We start from the raw sequence: 18595 nt of genomic DNA, 5'->3' as shown, positions 1-18595 counted from the left end.
AAAGTCTAAGACATCCTTTACTTTGTGGGAAACTCTAAATGGAAACTAACCTTGATGTCTTCTCTGCCTGAACAGGTTCTGTTTTGCCATTTGAGCCTTGTGAAAAATAATTTCCTTGATGTTTTCAGAAGTTTGCTTTTCAGGGATCATAGTTAATTTACCTGCCGTTTCCTAGGGCCACAATTATCTTATGGTAGTGGAAGGGAACAAAAAGAGAAAAGGGAAGGAGCATATTTTGATAATGCTGCCTTCCCTTACTGTATTTAAGAGCATCTGCGGTCTTGAATTTTGCATTTAGCTTGCATCTCTCCGAATCCTGCCACAATTCAAAGGACTGCTCATAAGGAAGCCTTGGAGTTTCATCCTCTAACTTTACTCCTATCAGAACGGCCAAAGAATTAAGTTAATGAATTTGGAAGTGCTTCCTTCTAACTCAGTTGCAGCTGTGTTACATATGGATGTCCAACTCAAGAGGGAACAGGTAAGTAAGTTATCAGCACCCAAACACTCAGGCCTCAACGATGAAGTTACCTGACCAGAAATGCCTCACTCCTATTCTGAGAAAGGTTCTCTAAAAGGTTCTGAGATAAGCACAGTTTTATGCTTTTTGAAAACAGAATCTGGAGGTTATGAACAAGGTCCTGATCCTAATACAGTGCCTCCAGAGAGCCCTTATAAAGCTACCTAGGCAAGATCTGATCCTGTTCTGCCCCACCCCAACCCCCCAAAATGGGGTTAATACCTCCCCAGATGGCTATAGGGAAGATTAAGGGTTATCATTCTTGGCTGCTAGCTCTGTCACAGCTCTAGCAGTTGTGACATTGTTCATCCTAAAATAATACATTAAATCTAAAAATGCAAAGAGCAATCCCTGAATCTGACTCTACAGTAGGGTGAGAATTTTCTTTCTACAAGACTTCTGGCACCGCCTCCTATATTCCAACCTGTTGGCTGAATCCTCCTCTTATTCAGGCCTCAAGTTTTTAAGGTATTAGTCACTAATGCCACAAAGCCCTTCAAGGAGTCAGCAGCTATTACTAAGAGCACAAAGAATGAACCCCAGAGCTCTCAGGGTTTCAGTCAGGTACGAATTCATCCTGAAAAAACCAAACTGGTACTCCTTTGCCCCCATGCCTGGACTCTTGAGGGCAACCACTGAGGTCTAGTGAAAAGCATATGTTGTATCATTTAGTCCTCATGAATTCATTATTAAAGTGGATGCTGTCACAAGTCTCATTTCACCAAGAAAACGGTAGCTCAGAGAGGACATGTGATTTACCCTAGGTCACACAGCTAAGAAAGTGCTGACAAAGGCTCAAATATCAGCCCTACTACCACTAGCTGTGTAACCTGCAGCATATTTTAAAATTTTCTGGAACCTCTGTTTTCTCATTTGTGAGATGGGGATAACGATAATACCTACCTCCTAGGGGATTTATAAGAATTAAATGAGATATTATAGGAAAAAGTGTCTAGCAAGTGCCTGACACAAATTAAGTATTGTATTAAACATGTGTTAGTTTTCTACAGATCAAAATGACAGGATTTTGATGTAATTTTAACAGAATTTCAAATACTAAAAGATCACTTAGTCCAACTACCTACATGAACTCCTCTACCACACCCCTGATAAGAAGTGGCAATGGCTCTGCTTGAATACCTCCAATAATGGGTAACTCACTCCCTCACTAGGCAGCCCATTTTGGTTTTGGAAAGCCAAATTCTCTCCTATCAAACTGTCTACCCTCTTGGAATTTCCATCCTTTGATCCTAGTGCTGCCTTCCAGAATCACACAGAGAAAGTCCAGTTCCCTTTCCACATGACAGTTCTTCAGGTATTTGAAGGCAGGTATCACGTTACCCCTGGCTTTTAGCTTTGGTCTTTTCAGCTCTTCTTCATGTATCACAGTACCAGAAAAGACAGACCTGGGTTTAAATTCTGATCCTTTCCCTTACTAGCTGTGTGACCTTAAGCAAGTTATTTAACATCTCTGAACCTGTATCTTCATATGTGTAATACAGAAAATTATTTTCACCTCAGAGGACAGTCATAAGGGTTAAATTAGATAAAGGAAGAATGCTACTTAGGACAGAGCCGAAGATACAGCAGTCACTTTTTAGGATGTATGTCAATTAGTATATATCTCGCAAGGTAAATTAGTCAGAATTACACGTAACACCAAGGGACTGGTTTCTGATGGCAATTGCCAGGGCCTGGGTTTCTAAAGAGCTTTCTGAAAGAAAGCACAGCTTAGGAGTTATGTGGGCCATCTGCAATGGCAGCCCAAAGACACAGTGGAGAATCTGGAAGTTGAGGATGAAAGAAGAAAGAAAATAGGATGTATTATTAAACCAGTGACCCAAAAGAAAAGGTAGTTATCACCATATTATATGTTGTCTACTACTTCTCTGAGACCCAGAACTTCACATTTGGGCCACATTTCCTAATTCAAAAGGGAGAGAAGAAAATAAAAATAATTAAAGTTCTGGGTCTTCCTAGTAGTTGGCCCCTCAAGATCCACAGATGTTTATTCAAGATCTTCAGTTGTATCCTTCAAGATCCTGAAGTTCAGGTGTGTGGAAATACCTTATAGAAGATGTCCCATGAGTCAATACTGAGTTCCTTTCAGCTGGAAAAACTGTCAGCTGTATGACAACTCTAATAAAACTCCAAACTGGCAAAATTGTAAATATTAATACTATCACAATAGTATACACATACTCTCTTTCCTTCAGTAATCCCAAGGGAAGGAGTCCCAGGCAGAAATACAGATTGTTGTTCAATCGTTCTGCAGCACTGACCCCAAATCAAGATGTGACTTGAACATAAGTGCCCCCAAATAGGTCAAAAGAAGGAAGGATAACAAGACTCCAGAACTAAAGCAGCATGATCATAAACCATGGCAGAAAAGGCCATTTCCCACCTGCCAATGAAATACAACGATCTGCAATGATGAAATTCATTGTTAGTCTCAGACTTAGGACAGCAGAGCCCTAAGTCACTCCTTGGTCTGTCACAGAAGATCTATCAAGATTCAATTCAATCTCTTTAAAAATATAAGAATTATGCCCTGACCGGTGTGGCTCAGTTGGTTGGGCATCCTCCCACAAGCGAAAGGTCTTTCAATTCCCAGTCAGGGCACATGCCTGGGCTGCAGGTTCAGTCCTGGTTGGGGCGTGTATGAGAGGCAACTGATCGATGATGCACTCTCATATTGATGTTTCTCTCCCGCCCTGCCCCTTTCTCTAAAAATAAACAAAATATTTTTTAAAAATCCGAAAGAATCCTTTTAAAATATATATATATATTATATGAATTACAAAGAAGATGAAAAAAGTCAGAACTCAAACCAGACTTAGCCTTAAGTAGTTCCTTCACCTAGTAAACAGACTGACCACTCAAGAAGAATTGTAAGATACAGAAAAGCTTAGTGCAGGCCACGGGGAACACCTGTGGCCTAGGTGGGGTCTTCATAATGACTCTACGTCAAGATGTGCCCTCAGATTAGTTTTATTCTCAAACTGTTTCAGGCTTTGTTAAAAGAAAACTTAACTGTCACTTAACCCTGATCATCAACCCCATCCTTGGGAAGCCTTGTCAGGTTTGTAAACTCACAAACTTGAGAGGAAAACTTTAAAGTTGCTCCGCCACTACCTTAGGAAGCTAAAGAAAGTCACAGAAGAAAAGAGGGGAAATATTCAAATAAGGCTGTTAGACATTAGTCATAAATCCCCATACCTCTTTTCTATAGGCCCTGTTAGTACACCTGCAGAGGAGAGCCGGAGGGCGCTAAGCAAATACAATCTGGCCGACAAGGGGGCGTCCCACTGAACTTTCAGTAACAAGAATCGGATCTTGCAGGTTTCAAAAACTCTCTTCTACTCCAGACTTCCTATTTACTCTTTTAAGTGACTACTGAATAGCCCTGTCCGAAGTAAAGGCCCTTTGTACCGGCGATACAGTCGCCTGGTGGAAATACCTTGGCAGAGTTCAGTTTGGTGCCCGAGATGGGTCACGGAAGGCATGTGTGGCTGCCAGAAGCCTGGACACAGACACACAGACGAGACAGAGGAGAGGGGGAGAGAGAGAGGGAAAGAGGGGAGGGAGAAAGAAGGGGAGAAAGGTGGAGAAGAGAGAGAAGGGAAGAGGAAAGGAGAGGAGAGGAAAGAGAGAAGGAAACTAAGAGAACAGATCAGGTAAACGTTGCCCTCCCGGCACTTTCACCTGCTCCATTTTTCCTGAGAAGCGCGCCAGATCAGATGTCAAACAAAAACTCCGCAAAAAAGTCCCGGGATGGGATGACTTCCACCTCTTCCACGGCAGAGGCTCCCTGGACTCCCAGAGCCTTTCCCTCGACGTCCCGGCCAGCCGTTCGTGACCACCCCACCCCCGGGCCCACTCTGCCCTCCGCCCCGGAGGCCTGAACCCGGCTCGGGACACCCCAGAGCCCCGAGGTGGGCGAGCTCAGGCCGCTGGGCCGACAGGGCTGGGGCCGGCCGAGAGGGAGCGGCCCGTGTGCCGGGGCTCTGCGAGCCAGTCCTCGCCTCCGCGGCCGCAGAGGGCTGGGGCCGGCGGCTACCCGTACCTGTCAGGCCTCTTCCCAGGACCGGCGGCGGCGTAACTTCAGGAGCCCATGTCCGCCGGGGGGCCCGGCCCCTCTCCCGGGAGGGGGGGCGCGGATCCCCGGGAGGGGGCTGGTGGTTTCAGGCAGCTCTAGCCCCTTCCCATGCTCTCCGCCCGGCGCCTGGCCGGGGCCGGACAGCGCCTCCGTCCGCCCCTGCGCACCGTCTCACACCCGCGCTCACACACACTCACACTCCCTCGCGCGCTCTCACACACGCACTCCCCTCCCTCCTGCTCTGTTTATCTCCTCCAGCTGTCTGGGGACCCAGGAGAAGCCCCGCACCGCGCCTGCGCCACGCAGTCTCCGCCCCCGCCCTGCACCTCCCAGCCGGCCGCTACGCTACGGAGACAGCGCCCGGCCGATTCCAGAATGGCGAGCCAGGTTCCCCAACTACTCGCGCCCGGTCAACGTCTGCTCCCGGCGGCGCCTACTAACATGCTAGTGGGGGAGCCCCGCACCGCCGCGACCAATCCGCTTTGCCGCTCGTCCGACCGGCAGCCAGTGGGCGGGAAAGCAAGACTAAGTCCTGGGGCATCCTGGGAGTCGTAGTTTTTCTCTGCGAAAGAGTTCCTGAAGAGTGGGCCCACCCCATCCAGTTGCTATTAGTTACCCAGACGCACCTCCCACCCTACATCCTCATAAAATGCTCCCTCAAGTCGCTTCTGTGACAAACCTAACACTCATCCCTGGCTCCCCAGAGCCCAACACAGTCTCCCAAGAGCCTCTTCATGACTTCCTCAGAGCCCCAGAATTGCGGGACCCTCAGGCTAGGGCCCCAGGGTTCCCCAGAGCCAGGCTCAACATACTCCTTCCTGCTCTGGGGGGCTGCACATTCCTCACTCTTGTCTCCCGGGCCTGAAGGAAAAGAATAAAAAGGAGTGGCCTGGAGGGGAGCCAGCTACGCTCACTCTGGGAACCCTTAGGCTGATGGAAGAGACAAAGATATATCTAGGACTGGTGGAGGTACTGCTGTTCCCACCTCTGATGAAGAGAAGCATTTTCGCCCTTTTTATCTCCTTTCTAAGGAAGTTCCCAAGGTGACAAAGGGGGCATTATGCTTAACTTTAGAAGGCAGAGACCAGGCCCCACCCATGAAGAGCCTCAAGTCAGAAAAGGAAGACAGTGTTGTCTTCTGAGAATGGAAACCTGTCACTCACTTAGAAGGTGCAATTTGTCGTATAATAACAATACTTTGCTTTTATTGAGTATTTCCAATGTCAGCACTGTATTGAGTACAGTTCCTTCGATAGGTACTCTTACTATCTGTGTTTTGCAGCAGATGAAGCTGAGGCATAAAGAGGTTAAAAACAACTTGCCCCGGGTCACATAGCTGATAAGGAACCAAGTAGACATTTAAACCCAGATCTGCCTGACTCTGGAGTCTGAGCTCTTGTTTTCTGTTTACCTTTTTTTATTGTATTTTTTCCATTACCATTTAATCCCCTTATACCCGCCTCCTAGCCTGAGGTTTTGAACACTACCTGTCCCTCAAGTGAGAACCAAGCAGCACCCACCCTCAGGAAGAACTGAATATACAGTCATGTGATACTTAATGATAGGGATATATATTAAGAAATGTGTTGTTAGCTGATTTTATGTATATATATTTATATAAATTTATATATAGCTATATAGCTATATATATTAGGAATATATATTAAGAAATGTGTTGTTAGCTGATTTTATCATTGTTCAAACATTACAAACCTAGTTGGTGTAGCCTACATACCTAGGCCATATGGTATAGCCTTTTGCTCCTAGGCTACAAGCCTGTACAGCATATTATTATACAAAACAACATGAGATTAAATCAAGCACAAGAGAAAATAATTCAATCAAGAGACATGGTAAACTTGAGATGTATGAGGCTACTACTACCAGAGCAACATGATATACTGTTTCATAGCAAACTTTTTTTATAAATAGAAAAAGTACACTGTTAAATAATAAAAAGTTTAGTATAGTAAATACATAAACATGTGACAGTTTATTATCAAGTGTTATGCACTATACATAAAACTGTATGTGCTATATTTTTATATTACCAGTAGTGCAATAGGTTTGTTTACATCAGCATCACCACAAACTCATGAGGAGTGTACTGTGCTACAAGGTTACTGCCGGCTATGACTTCACTAGGCAATAGGAATTATTCAGCAACATTAAAATCTTATGGGACCACCATCACATATGGGATCAATTGTTAAACATCATTATGTGGCTCATGACTGTCCATATTTAGTATTTATAGTATTTGTCCCATGTTTATCGTTCCATGAGTTGCTTGTTTTTTTCTTTTGTCTTCCTGAGAGGTGAGTGTTCACTTCCTCCCAGTGCATCCTGAACAGGGCAGCCAGGAGTCGGGCCTGCAGGATAAGGTGGAGCTCCTGCAGGTCCTGAAGTGAGGGCTGCAGCAGGTTGGTGGCCACAGTGGCCTCTGAGGCTATCTACGAATTCTCTTGATGGCAAATGATGTGCAGGTTCGTACATTAGTGGGGGAAGAAATATGAACAAATACTATGAAGACAACAAGCAGTTTTTTTGTCTTTGTGGATGGGTTATATATACTCCTGAAAAGAATGGCAAAAACACATTCTTTGATGTGGATGGAAGTGTGGTGTCCCCTGAATGGTATCATTGGCTTCGTTGTATAACTGGTGATCCTCTAACAACAAAACTACCTACTGCTCGTAAATTCATTAGGACAAACCATAAATTCAACATGAGTGGCATTCCAGAACAATATGTACCTTGTTCTACCACTAGAAAAAGCATTCAGGAATGGGTCTCCTCTTCAACACCTTACAAGTAAAGACAATAAAGAACAACTTAAACATGTAAAACATGGGGCTTTTCATGTAATTGCATTTATACTACTTTCTGTTAACTTGATTAAAAAGAAGATTATGAATTAGTTTACAGGTCCCAAAGGGTAATTTCTCCCTATTTGAATGAGTAAGAACCTACCCTGTTGAAAGTAGCTTTGTGAAATGCCTTTCTTCTGAAAACGTTGTGGGCCATCTCTCCCCGACATATGTCCCACTGGATATAACAAATCGTAAACTTTGGGACTAGAAGAAAGCTTTGAGATGATCTATCCATAGCTCAGGTTCAGCTGAAACCCTGGTTATGGTCACTGGGTCAACTGAATACTAGCTAACATTTATTGAATATTTACCACAGGAGATAAGTGCTTATCAGTGAATTAAGTAATACTCTCACAAATCACATAGCTACAGAGTGGTACGGTTGGTATAAAAATCCAGATTATTTGAACCAACAGCCTCAATTTTAAACCCTCATCCTATGCTGGCATTGCCATAGAGGATCTTAGAAATACCAACAAAGAAGTGTGGGTGAGGTTTCTGTGACTACTAGAACACTCTTTGGCATAGAGCAGACACAGTAAATATTTGTTGTCAGAATGAAATTTTGTTGGTAAGGAGTAGATGACAGGAAGGGAAAGAATATTAATAATAGCTGCAGCTACTATTTATTGATTATTATCTACCAGGAATTCACTTCTTCTTTCATGAACTCTCTTTCCCTTTTCTACATATAATAAATTATGCTTATATGATATATGTGTACATACATGTATCTATGCACACAGATATACTTTCACACACTAACTTATTTGATCTTCACAACTACCCTGTGAGTTAGGTATTATTCTCGCAGAGACTCACAGGAAGGTTAAGTTCAGAATCAGACACCCCTCCCAGCCACAGGTGTTTTCAGGTCAATTTTTTTTAATTATCTTTTTTTTTTTTTTTTTTAAGATTTTAGACTGGTGTATCTCTCCACACCATGCCCCTCTCCTTTCTTGAAGAGTAAATAAAATCTTTACTCTCTACAAAATAAATAAATACAAATTTTAAAAGATTTATCTATTTATTTTTAGAGAGAGGGGAAGGGAGGGAGAAAGAGAGGGAGATAAGCATCAATGTATGGTTGCTTCTCATGTGTCCCCAACTGGGGACCTGACCTGCAACCCAGGCATGTGCGCTGACTGGGAATCCAACTGGTGAGCCTTTGGTTCGCAGGGCAGCACTCAGTCCACTGAGCTGCACCATCCAGGGCTATTGTTGCATCAATTTAAGAGAGAACTTTCTAACCAATAGAGATGGGTTACTTTGGAAGGTTGTGAGTTCTCTTTCTTTGGTAATATTCAGGAATAGGATGTACAATCATCCATCTAGGACACTGTAGAAGCAATTATTGTATTGTGTAGATATTTAATTAAGTGACACATTCCAATATTCTCTGATTTGGTTTTTAGAAGCAGGTTCGATCCTGGTCAGGGCACATGCAAGTGTCAACCAATGAGTGCATAAATAAGTGGAACAACAAATCGATGTTTCTTTCTCTTTCTCACTCTCTCCTCCTCCCTTCCTCTCTTTCTCTAAAACATCACTAAAGCCCTGGCTGGCATGGCTCAGTGGACTGAGCACTGGCCTGTGAACTGGAAGATTGTAGGTTCGATGCCCAGTCAGGGCACATGCCAGGGTTTTGGGCCAGTTCCCCATGTGGAGGTATGTAAGAGGCAACTGATCGATGTTTCCCTCCCTCTCTTTCTCCTTCCTTTCCCCTCTCTCTAAAAATAAATGAATAAAATCTTTAAAATAAATAAAAAAATAAAACATCACCATTACTATCTGTACTTTCCTGAGTGTTTGAAATAGTTTACAATTAAATGGTTTTAAAATTCTTAAAGGTTAAATGATGGGACAAAAATCCATTTTGACACAGGCCTGTCTAAAAGTTAAATGTCCATACTTGTACTGTAGTAATTATTATCATACAAGAATCTCACCATTAAAACAAACAAACAAACAAAAAACAAGGACTACCTCCTTTCTTTTCTTTTTTCTTTTTTTTTTTTTTAGAGTTTGTGGTTGCGAAGCCTTTGGGAGTACGGTCCAGGTCACTGTCAGAAAAGGTTGAGACCCACTGAATTCAGTTAGTCCCTTCTTTTTACCAAGGAGAAAACTGTGGCCTAGAACAATTTGGTGACTTGTCTGAAGTCACAAATTGCTAGGGGCCTGCTTCTCTGTCCAGTCTAACTGGTCCATCAAGAGTATCCAAATTCATGTTAAACACACAGCACCTGTGAGCAGCTGTTACCTCTACTTGGAATCACTCTCTAAGTCCAATTTGTCTTATGGAGCTTCTGTTCCTTCTCTAAAACATGATTTAGTTAGACTAGAAAAGAATTAGCCAATCTCATTCCCCAACCTTGGGTCTGAAATTTAGAGTCAAGTGGGCCTTAATCTGCTATCTACTCAGCACCCTCAGTTTTCTGTTCAGCCCTTCCTAGGAAAACCTGTTCTCTGTCTCACAGGACAACATGTTTTCTTATTTGCACTTCTCTGATAATTAGGCAATTCTTAATAATAAAGATCTTACACTTATTTGTCTCAACTTTGTTCTCTGTGGCAAAATAAATTTGTATATTAAATGAGGCGATATTTGTGAACTATAAAGGTCTGAGTCAATTTGGTGAGAGGTAGCAGGAGTGATAGTCATAATGATCCCTTTTGCCCTTAAAAAACTTCAGATAATGACATACAGAGGGCCCAGAGACATATGAAAGGATGCTCAGCATCACTACCCATCAGAGATGCAAATTAAAACCACCATGAGATACCTCTTCACACCAGTCAGAATGGCCATCATAAACAAATCAACAAACAACAAGTGCTTGTGAGGTTGTGGAGAAAAGGGGACCCTAGTGCACTGTTGGTGGGAATGCAGGCTGGTGCAGCCACTGGGGAAAGCAGTGTGGAATTTCCTCAAAAAGGTAAAAATGGAACTGCCTTTTGATCCAGTGATTCCACTGCTGGGATTATGCCCTGAGAATCCCAAAACACTAATTCAAAAGAACCTGTGCACCCCAATGTTCATAGCAGCACAATTTACAATAGCCAAGTGTTGGAAGCAACTTAAGTGTCCAACAGTAAATGAGTGGATCAGAAAACTGTGATACATTTACACTAATGCAATACTATGCAGCAGAAAGAAAGAAAGAGCTACTACCATTCACGACAGCATGGATGAAACTGGAGAGCACTAATATAAATGAAATAAACCAGGGGGTGAAAGACAAATACCATATGATCTCACCTATAAGTGGAACCTAATCAACAAAACAAGCAAGCAAGGAAAATATAACCAACGACATTGAAATAAACAACAAACCAATAATAACCAGAGGGGAGGGGGATAAAGGGGGAAAGAAGGGGAAAGGTCATCAAGGAACATGTATAATTGATCCATGGGCAAAGCCAAAGTAGGGAAGGATTGAGGATGGGGCAGGGGAAAGTGGTGGTGGGAAAATGGAGACAACTGCACTTGAACAACAATAAAAAAAAAACCCCAAAACTTCAGATAATGAATACATCTCTCATACCCCCACTGTGTCTTCTCTTTCCTAAATGAAAGGTCTCTATTTCCTTTCAATCACACTAAAAAAGGGGCAAAAATTGCCACTAGAGGCAATATTCAAGAGATTATGGCAAGGAATCCTATGGCATTTCCGAAAGAAGCATTTTGAAAATGTCTACACAGTGATGGCCCCACCAGAATAGTTAGTAGATTAGTTAAGATTGTTTTCAGTTGCAAGTCATATATAACCTGACCAGTAGTGGCTTTAACACATGAGGTTGAGTTTCCTTACATAATTAGAAGTCCTGAGGTAGATGATTGTTGTAATGTAATTCATTTCTTTTTTTTTTTTTTTCCTGCTCCAGCATTCCTTAGTTTTTCTCTGCAGTAACAAAATGGTTTCTGCAGCACCAAGCATCAAATCTGTGTTCAAGGCATGAAGAATAGGGCAGGGGAAGCAGCTCTAGCTGCCTTTTACCAAGAAAGCAAAGCTTTTTAAAAGCCCCTCAATGGATTTCTGCTTATATCTTACCAGCCAGAACTGTGTCTTGTAACCACTTATAAGGTAGGTCTGGAAGAGTCTAAAAAGTGATTATTTAGCATTTCCAGCCTCTGTATTGCCAGAGGGGACCAAGGAAAAGAAGTCTATGAATAGACATTGGATTAGCCAACCAGGAGTAATCTTACATAGTTTTTGGCAGAACTCGGAGTCCAGGGGCCAAACTCAGTTTTACTCAGTGGTGTCAGAGTTCCCAGTATCAATAAAAATCAGGAAAATGACTTCTGCTATTCAAGCTCACAAAAAACAAATCAAATAGAATCCCAATACTTTAATGTGTAATGGAGGATAGTTGTTAACCTTGCAGACAATAGAGCAAAGTTTCTTTCCCAAGGAGTAAGTAAGTGCATCCAGGTGCTGAAAAGCCAAGATTCTGTGACCTGTTGGATGAGCAGGTTATTTAGCCTCTTTACGCCTCTGTCAATAGAGTATACCATATGCCACCATCTACTTGACAAGAGTTTTAAGGAGAAACCAGCAGTATGCATGTGGAACACAATGAAACTATTAAATTCAAATTTCAAAAGCCAGTAAATCAGAGGACTAACACTGTGAAACTTCAAGACTTACTATAAAGCTATAATAATCAAGACAAGGTGGTATTGGTGAAATAGACAAATAGATCAATGGAACAGAATAGAGAACCCAGAAATAGATCCATTCAAATGCAGTCAACGGACTATATTTCACTATCATTTACAAAGGAGCAAAGACTATTCAGTGGAGAAAGGATAGTCTTTTCAACAAATAGAACTGGAACAATTGAATATAATATCCAAAAATATGAATCCTAATCTACCTTTGTAACATACATAAGAATTAACTCAAAATGGATCATAAACTTCAATGTAATGCCTAACACTGCAAGCTTCTAGGGGAAAATGAAAGAGAAAAGTTTTACAACTTTGAGTTAGGCAATCATTTCTTAGATATGGCAACAAAGCATGATCCATAATGAAAAGCATGATAAGTTGGACTTCATAAAAATTAAGAACTTTTGTTCTTATAAAGTTACTGTGACATGAATAGACAAGTCACAGATAAAGAAAATATTTGCTATTCACATATCTGGTAAAGCACTCTTCTTGAAAACATATAAAGGAGATATATAAATAACTCTAGAAGCCCAAATTGCTGGACACTGTGCTCGGTGCTGGTGGGTGCAGTAGTGGATGAGACCGACACAGGTTACAGCCCCATGCAGAAGACTAAGGTGAAGATTTAAAAAGGAAAGGCAATGTAGCACAAATAGCCCCAGGGTAGGGGAAGAATGAGGAATGACAGTGGCTCATAAGAGCCTTCCTAACCTAGTTTTGATACATGAACAAAGGGTTACCCAAGACTGACATTTGAACTCAGGCTTCCCAGGAAGATCCACAATATAAACATATTATTTTAGTTGACTCACACAAACCAATTTTGTCTTTTCACAAAAATTTTCCAAACCCTTGCTACTTAAAATGTGCTATGGGATCAGTAACATTAGTATCAACAAAGAGTTTGTTAGAAATATAGGTTCATAAACTTCACCAGACCTACTGAATCAGCACTGCATTTAAGCTGGGTATTTATAGAATGTTTAAGACAAACTGTTCTAAGGTACCTTGATTACAGAAACTGTGATTTTTGGACTTCATTCATTCCTTAGTCAACTTCATGAAGGGAAGACTTTTTTTCCATCTTATTTTCATCTGCTCATATATGGTTAAAAACTCAGGCTGAGAGCTGGGAAACCTTATGCATTTAATCCTATACCTTCCAATGCTCTCACAGAAGATCCATAGAATACTAAAGCAGGAAGAATGAGCCAATACTGTCTACTAGAACTACCTGTGATAATGGAAATGTTCTATATCTCTGCTGTCCAGTATCATAGGCACTGTTTACAACTATCTATTGAACACTCGAAATGTGTCTGGTGTAACTGAGAACTGAATTTTAAATTTTAGTGAAGGCCCTGGCCCAGTAACTCAGTTGGTCAGAGTGTTGTCCTGATACACCAAGGTTTGGGTTCAGTCCTGGTCAGGACACATAAAAGAATCAACCAATGAATGCATAAATAAGTGGAACAACAAATTGCTCTCTCTCATATCAATAAGTAAAAATAATAAATAACAAATAAATAAATAGCCATGTGTGGTTACTATATTGACATCACAGATCTAGATTAATCCTCTAATCTATGGACATAAAGGTTGAGGCTCAACAAAATGTCAGTGAATTCAGTAAGATCACACGGTGAGTGGAGATGGGCATCTACGTGTGATTTGATGAGCATTAAAGGTGAAGCGCACTGAACTTAGAAACAGACAGACCTAGGTCTCTGGTACTGATTCACCCATGATGCTGAGCAACTTGGATAACTTCTTGGGCCTCACATCTCTTCTGTAAAAAGGGGCGTTTACTTTACCATTTGCTTGCTCTAAAATCCCTTCTAATAATTCGTGTTGAATAGTTCTAATTGGGTAATTTGTGTGTCGCCTTATATAGTGCCACCTAGTGGTGAACTGTGAAGCCTACATCTCCTCCTCCTGGATCAAATTCTTGGGAGAATGGAAACTTGTGAGTTTACCACTTGCTTACTGTGAGTGATTTGGCCATCAGATCTCACTCCCATCTACTGTCCTCACAAAGACGTAGGCAGCGGTTCAAATGTGGACACTGCTAGATGTCCCAGGGTTTTTACTGATTTTCTCTCACTGTTTGCATCTATAGGACCAACGCTGTGGGGTTGTGCTCTTGGTGGAGTTGTACTTAATTTACATGTCAAAAGTCTTCTGTCCTGCACTGGCTGGTGTGGCTCAGTGGATTGAGCACCAGCCTGTAAACTGAAAGGTCGGAAAGCTTGGAAAGCTCACCGGTTTGATTCCTAGTCAGGGCACGTGCTTGGCTTGCATGCCAGGTCCCCCGACTGGAGGTGTGTGAGAGGCAATGGATTGATATATCTCTAGCATATGGCTGCTTCTCTCCTCTTTCTCCCTCCCTTCCTTTCTCTCTAAAAGTAAATAAATAAAATCTTTTTAAAAATTAAAAAAAAAAAAAAAAGTCCTCGCTGGTGTGGCTCAGTGTATTGAACATTGGCCTGCTAACCAAAATGTCACAGGTTTGATTCCCAGGCAGGGCACATGCCTGGGTTATGGGCCAAGTCCCCTGGTTGGGGGCGTGTGAGAGGCAACCGACAGATGTGTATCTCACACATTGATGTTTATCTTCCTCTCTTTCTCCCTCACTTCCCCCTTCTTTAAAAGTAAATAAATAAAATCTCAAAAAAAAAAAAAAAAAAAGAATTGACAAAAAGCCTCCTGTCCCTGTCTATGTCTGGTCCATAGCATGGAAGTCACCTCCTCTGCCAAGCCCCTAGTTTCATTTTTTTCCTCTTTGTCTCAGCATAGTTCAGCTGATGACCAAGAGCCAACAGGTGGAAAGTCATAAGCTCCTTTCCACCGAAAGGGGACAGTGCTAGATTCTCAAGTCCCCTGTCCCAAGGTCATAACAGCTCTGTGACCTTGGACAAGTTATTTAATTTTTCTCAGCCTCAGTTTTCATAGTGGAGGTAAAAATACCTATCTCACCCTGACTGATGTGGCTCAGCTGGTTAGGTGTTCTCCTGCACAGTAAAAGGTTGCCAGTTCAATTCCCAGTCAGGGCACATGCCTGAGTTGCGGGCCTGGTCCCCCAGGTTGGGGCACCTGCAAGAGACAACTGATCAATGTTTCTCTCCTTCTCTTTCTCCCTCCCTTCCCCTCTCCATAAAAATAAATACATAAAATCTTTTGAAAATATCTATCTCTTGGACAGTTTTGAGAATTATAAATAATATGTAAAATACTTAGTGTGTAATAGGTGATTAATAAATGGTAGTTGGTTATATTCACAGTAATAGTGTATACCTATTTGCTCAGCAGCCATGTCTAAACTCTAGGGGATGCAGAAGAGCTATAGAAGACATATCAGCTGGCTTCTGCACTGGTTGTAAGCAGCAGGCTACTACAGCGGAGCCAGAGCAGATAATTGGGGCAGGCTATAATTAAGTTCAAAATGTGACGGTCATGGCCTGTGAGTGCTACAGAGCACAGTGCCAAGAAAGATAATAACCATCCTCACGTCTACATAACACTTCAGTGTTTACATTGTCCATTAACATCTGTAATTTTACTTGTAACAACCCTGAGGTGAATCTTAAAGTTATCATCTCCATTTTACAGAGGGAACTGATGCTCTCAGAGGCAAAGTGACATGCCCAAGATTGCACTAGGAGGTGGCAAAGGTGGGACATGAGCTAGGGGCATCCTGACGCAGAGGTGGCCTTTTTTTCCCTACCCCAGATTTTCTGAATGAGTCAGGGCTTGAGTTGGGTCTTGAAGGGCAAGAGGTACTGGAGAAGCAATGGAGCCTTTTCAAGCAGTGATACCCATCAGGGATGCAATGAAAAAGAATGGAAAATTAGGCCAGGTGACAACCGGGATCCCTCTGAGCGGGGAGAAAGTCCTGATTCTATACACTAAGGATTCCTAACCCAGTCTGGTGGGATGCATGAGGCCGGAGGGCTCCCTGCAAAAAGTGGTATCTAGTCTAAGACCAGAATAATGAGCATTTGGCCAGAGCGCTCAAGAAAAAGAAATATCATGAGCACATTTGAAGACATGAGCACAGTTCAATCAGGCAGGAGCAGAGTGTGGTTAAAAGTGAGGCTGTGGCCACATAGGGAAGGGCCTTGTAAGCCACATTAAGAGCTTAGACTTTATATCAGGCAACTGAAAACTCAGTGGGGTGTCTACCCAGACTTTGAGCTTTAGACCAACCACTCTGATTGCAATGTGGAGACTGAATGGCAGGGGCCAGGCTGAAGGCAAAGACTGATGATGATGAGGCTGATGCTGCAAGCCAGGCAGGAAAGGAGGGCTGCCTGGTAGAGGGAACACAGCAAGGACTGGGAAACATGGCAGATTTGGGAGACATTTTAAGAGGCAGAAATGGACTGGAGCTGATTAACTGAAACTGGGGGATTCTTTCTTTCCAGAAAGAAAGGAGTTGAGGATGACTTCTGGTTTCCGGCTGGAGCAGCTGCGTAGGTGGCTGTGTCCATCCAGAGGTAGAGAAGATGAGGGAGAAACAGTCTCTGAAGGGAGAGCAAAGGAGTGAGTCTTCTAAGGCTGAGAGGGATTTAGCAGCTGATGGGGGTTACGGGGTAAAGTACTCTTAGTGAAAGAAAGTAGAGTTTCCCCTTTTTATTCATTCAACACATTAGGGACCTATTCTGTGTCAGATGCTAGGATTACAGCAGTGAACCAAACAGACTAGGTCCTTTTTCTCCTGGAGTTTAGGATCTAGTAGGTGGAAATACACAATAAACAGAAAAATAAATAGTTTAAATTTGTGTGTCAGTGGGTGCATGGGGTTCAAACCCATGTTTTTCAAGGATCAAGTGTATATAAATATGTCAAGATATGGCAGGTACTATGAAGACAAATGAGACACAGTAAAACACTGTGTGTGATAGAGGCTGCTCTTTGGATATGGGGTGATCAGGGAAGGCTTCTCTGATTTTTAGGCAGAGATCCAAATGACGTGAAAGAATAATATGGGAGGACACCCTTCTTTGGCAAAACAAGGGCAAGTCTTCAAGGTGAAAGGTTCTCTGCAGGCCGGGGCCACTCAGGCCATGGCACGGGGTGAGGTCAGAAACGGGAGCTGGATACCCAGTAAAAAACCTGGATTTCACCATAAAATCATTTCTTTTTCCCCTCAAAGGTGAAATTCCCCCAAGTCATTTTTTGAGTCCACACTTCTAAAGACTTGAACTGGCCTTGTTCTCTCCCAGATTTGCCCCTCTCTGGCTGCATAACTTTTGACTTGCCACTTACTTTCTCTGAGGCTGTGTTCTCATCTATAAAAGGGGTATATTAGTACAGAGTTGCTGTTGAGAAATTGCTCAACAATGTTAGTCTTTTCTTTTCCCCATGGAAGGATAAAACATACAGAATGAAGAAAACCCGTTTAGTCAAGGTGTGAGACTCTGATACATTCTAGCATTGAACTCTCATTGCTAGACTGCTGGTAGGAAAAGTGTACACCATGCATTCCTTCACCTCCTTTTTTTCTCCCCTCTTCCTTCCCCCAGCTCCTGACTTGGGTGTATTTGTGTTTCCAAGCAGGCCTGCTGAAGAGAGATTGATAGTGGACAATTTTCGTAGAGTCTTGATACCCTAGGTTTGGTCTTGAAGTCTCCTCTTCTTCTGCTCCCAAGTCCTCTTCCCCCATCAACAGACTGCTTACATTTCATTATCGGAGGAAGGAATGAGCAGACGGGGTGTAGTAGAAGAAGTGGCTCAACCTGGAGGAGGTTGATTTTTACATAAACTTTACCCTTTAACTCCTTGCTAGTGGGTATCTGTGCTGGGTGGGCTGCTACAGCCCTTACCACGTGTTACATGTTCTGATTCTAAATGTTGAGCCTCTGAAGACCACTGATCCAGGATGGGGTGTGGGTGGCAAGGTGGGCAGTGTAGGTGATCATCTTGTGCTAGTGATTTAGATTCATGCCAGAGCTTGGCATCTACAGGCAAAGAAGGAAGAGCACGTGGAAGGAAAGGGCTGGAAGCTGAACTGGGTGACCTTGGCTGAATCACTGTGTAATCAGCCACACCCTTGCTTAATAGCCTTCAAAGGCTATTGCCACAGGATAAAGTCCCATAGGCTTAACCTAGCTCTAACCTACAATTTCTGTTAGGTCTGCTACTCTGCTCCACCCCTTGCCCAAGCTTCCTGCAATGCAGCCTCATTAGAGGCCTCAACTTGGAATAGCAAGAGTTCCTTTCTTTTTGGATGCCTTTCTCCCCTGGGTTTCATATATCTTATCTTGTGGGGGGAAAAAAGAGGGGGGGAGGGTTCTTTGGAAAGTAACTTCACAGGATGATCTGATCATAAATTCCTAACTGGGCAGGTCATGGTGGCAAGTCATGCCCCAGGCATACAATTTGTTAAGTTCAAGGTTTACCTTTGCCTCAAGTAAGCCCAGTCCATT

At 42.7% G+C, this 18595-nt stretch overlaps 1 protein-coding gene and 1 pseudogene across 2 annotated transcripts in view; one reads left to right on the top strand and one right to left on the bottom strand.

Annotated features, from left to right (window-relative positions):
* The window catches only part of WDTC1 (WD and tetratricopeptide repeats 1), a 69225-nt gene extending 64332 nt beyond the window's left edge, over positions 1–4893 (bottom strand). For both annotated transcript variants that reach the window (XM_054571809.1, XM_054571811.1), the window contains exon 1: positions 4587–4893. The gene's annotated coding sequence lies outside the window, so the exon portion shown is untranslated. The remainder of the gene's footprint in view (positions 1–4586) is intronic.
* A 167-nt stretch (positions 4894–5060) lies between these two features.
* On the top strand, positions 5061–7437 carry LOC129069448 (NADH dehydrogenase [ubiquinone] 1 alpha subcomplex subunit 12-like; annotated as a pseudogene).
* The last annotated feature ends 11158 nt before the right edge of the window (positions 7438–18595 follow it).

This window comes from Pteronotus mesoamericanus, unplaced genomic scaffold, assembly GCF_021234165.1.
Source record: "Pteronotus mesoamericanus isolate MK-2021 breed Mesoamerican mustached bat unplaced genomic scaffold, CSHL_Meso_final contig_221, whole genome shotgun sequence".
Classification (NCBI taxonomy): domain Eukaryota; kingdom Metazoa; phylum Chordata; class Mammalia; order Chiroptera; family Mormoopidae; genus Pteronotus; species Pteronotus mesoamericanus.
This window is presented reverse-complemented; position numbering and strand designations above follow the sequence as displayed.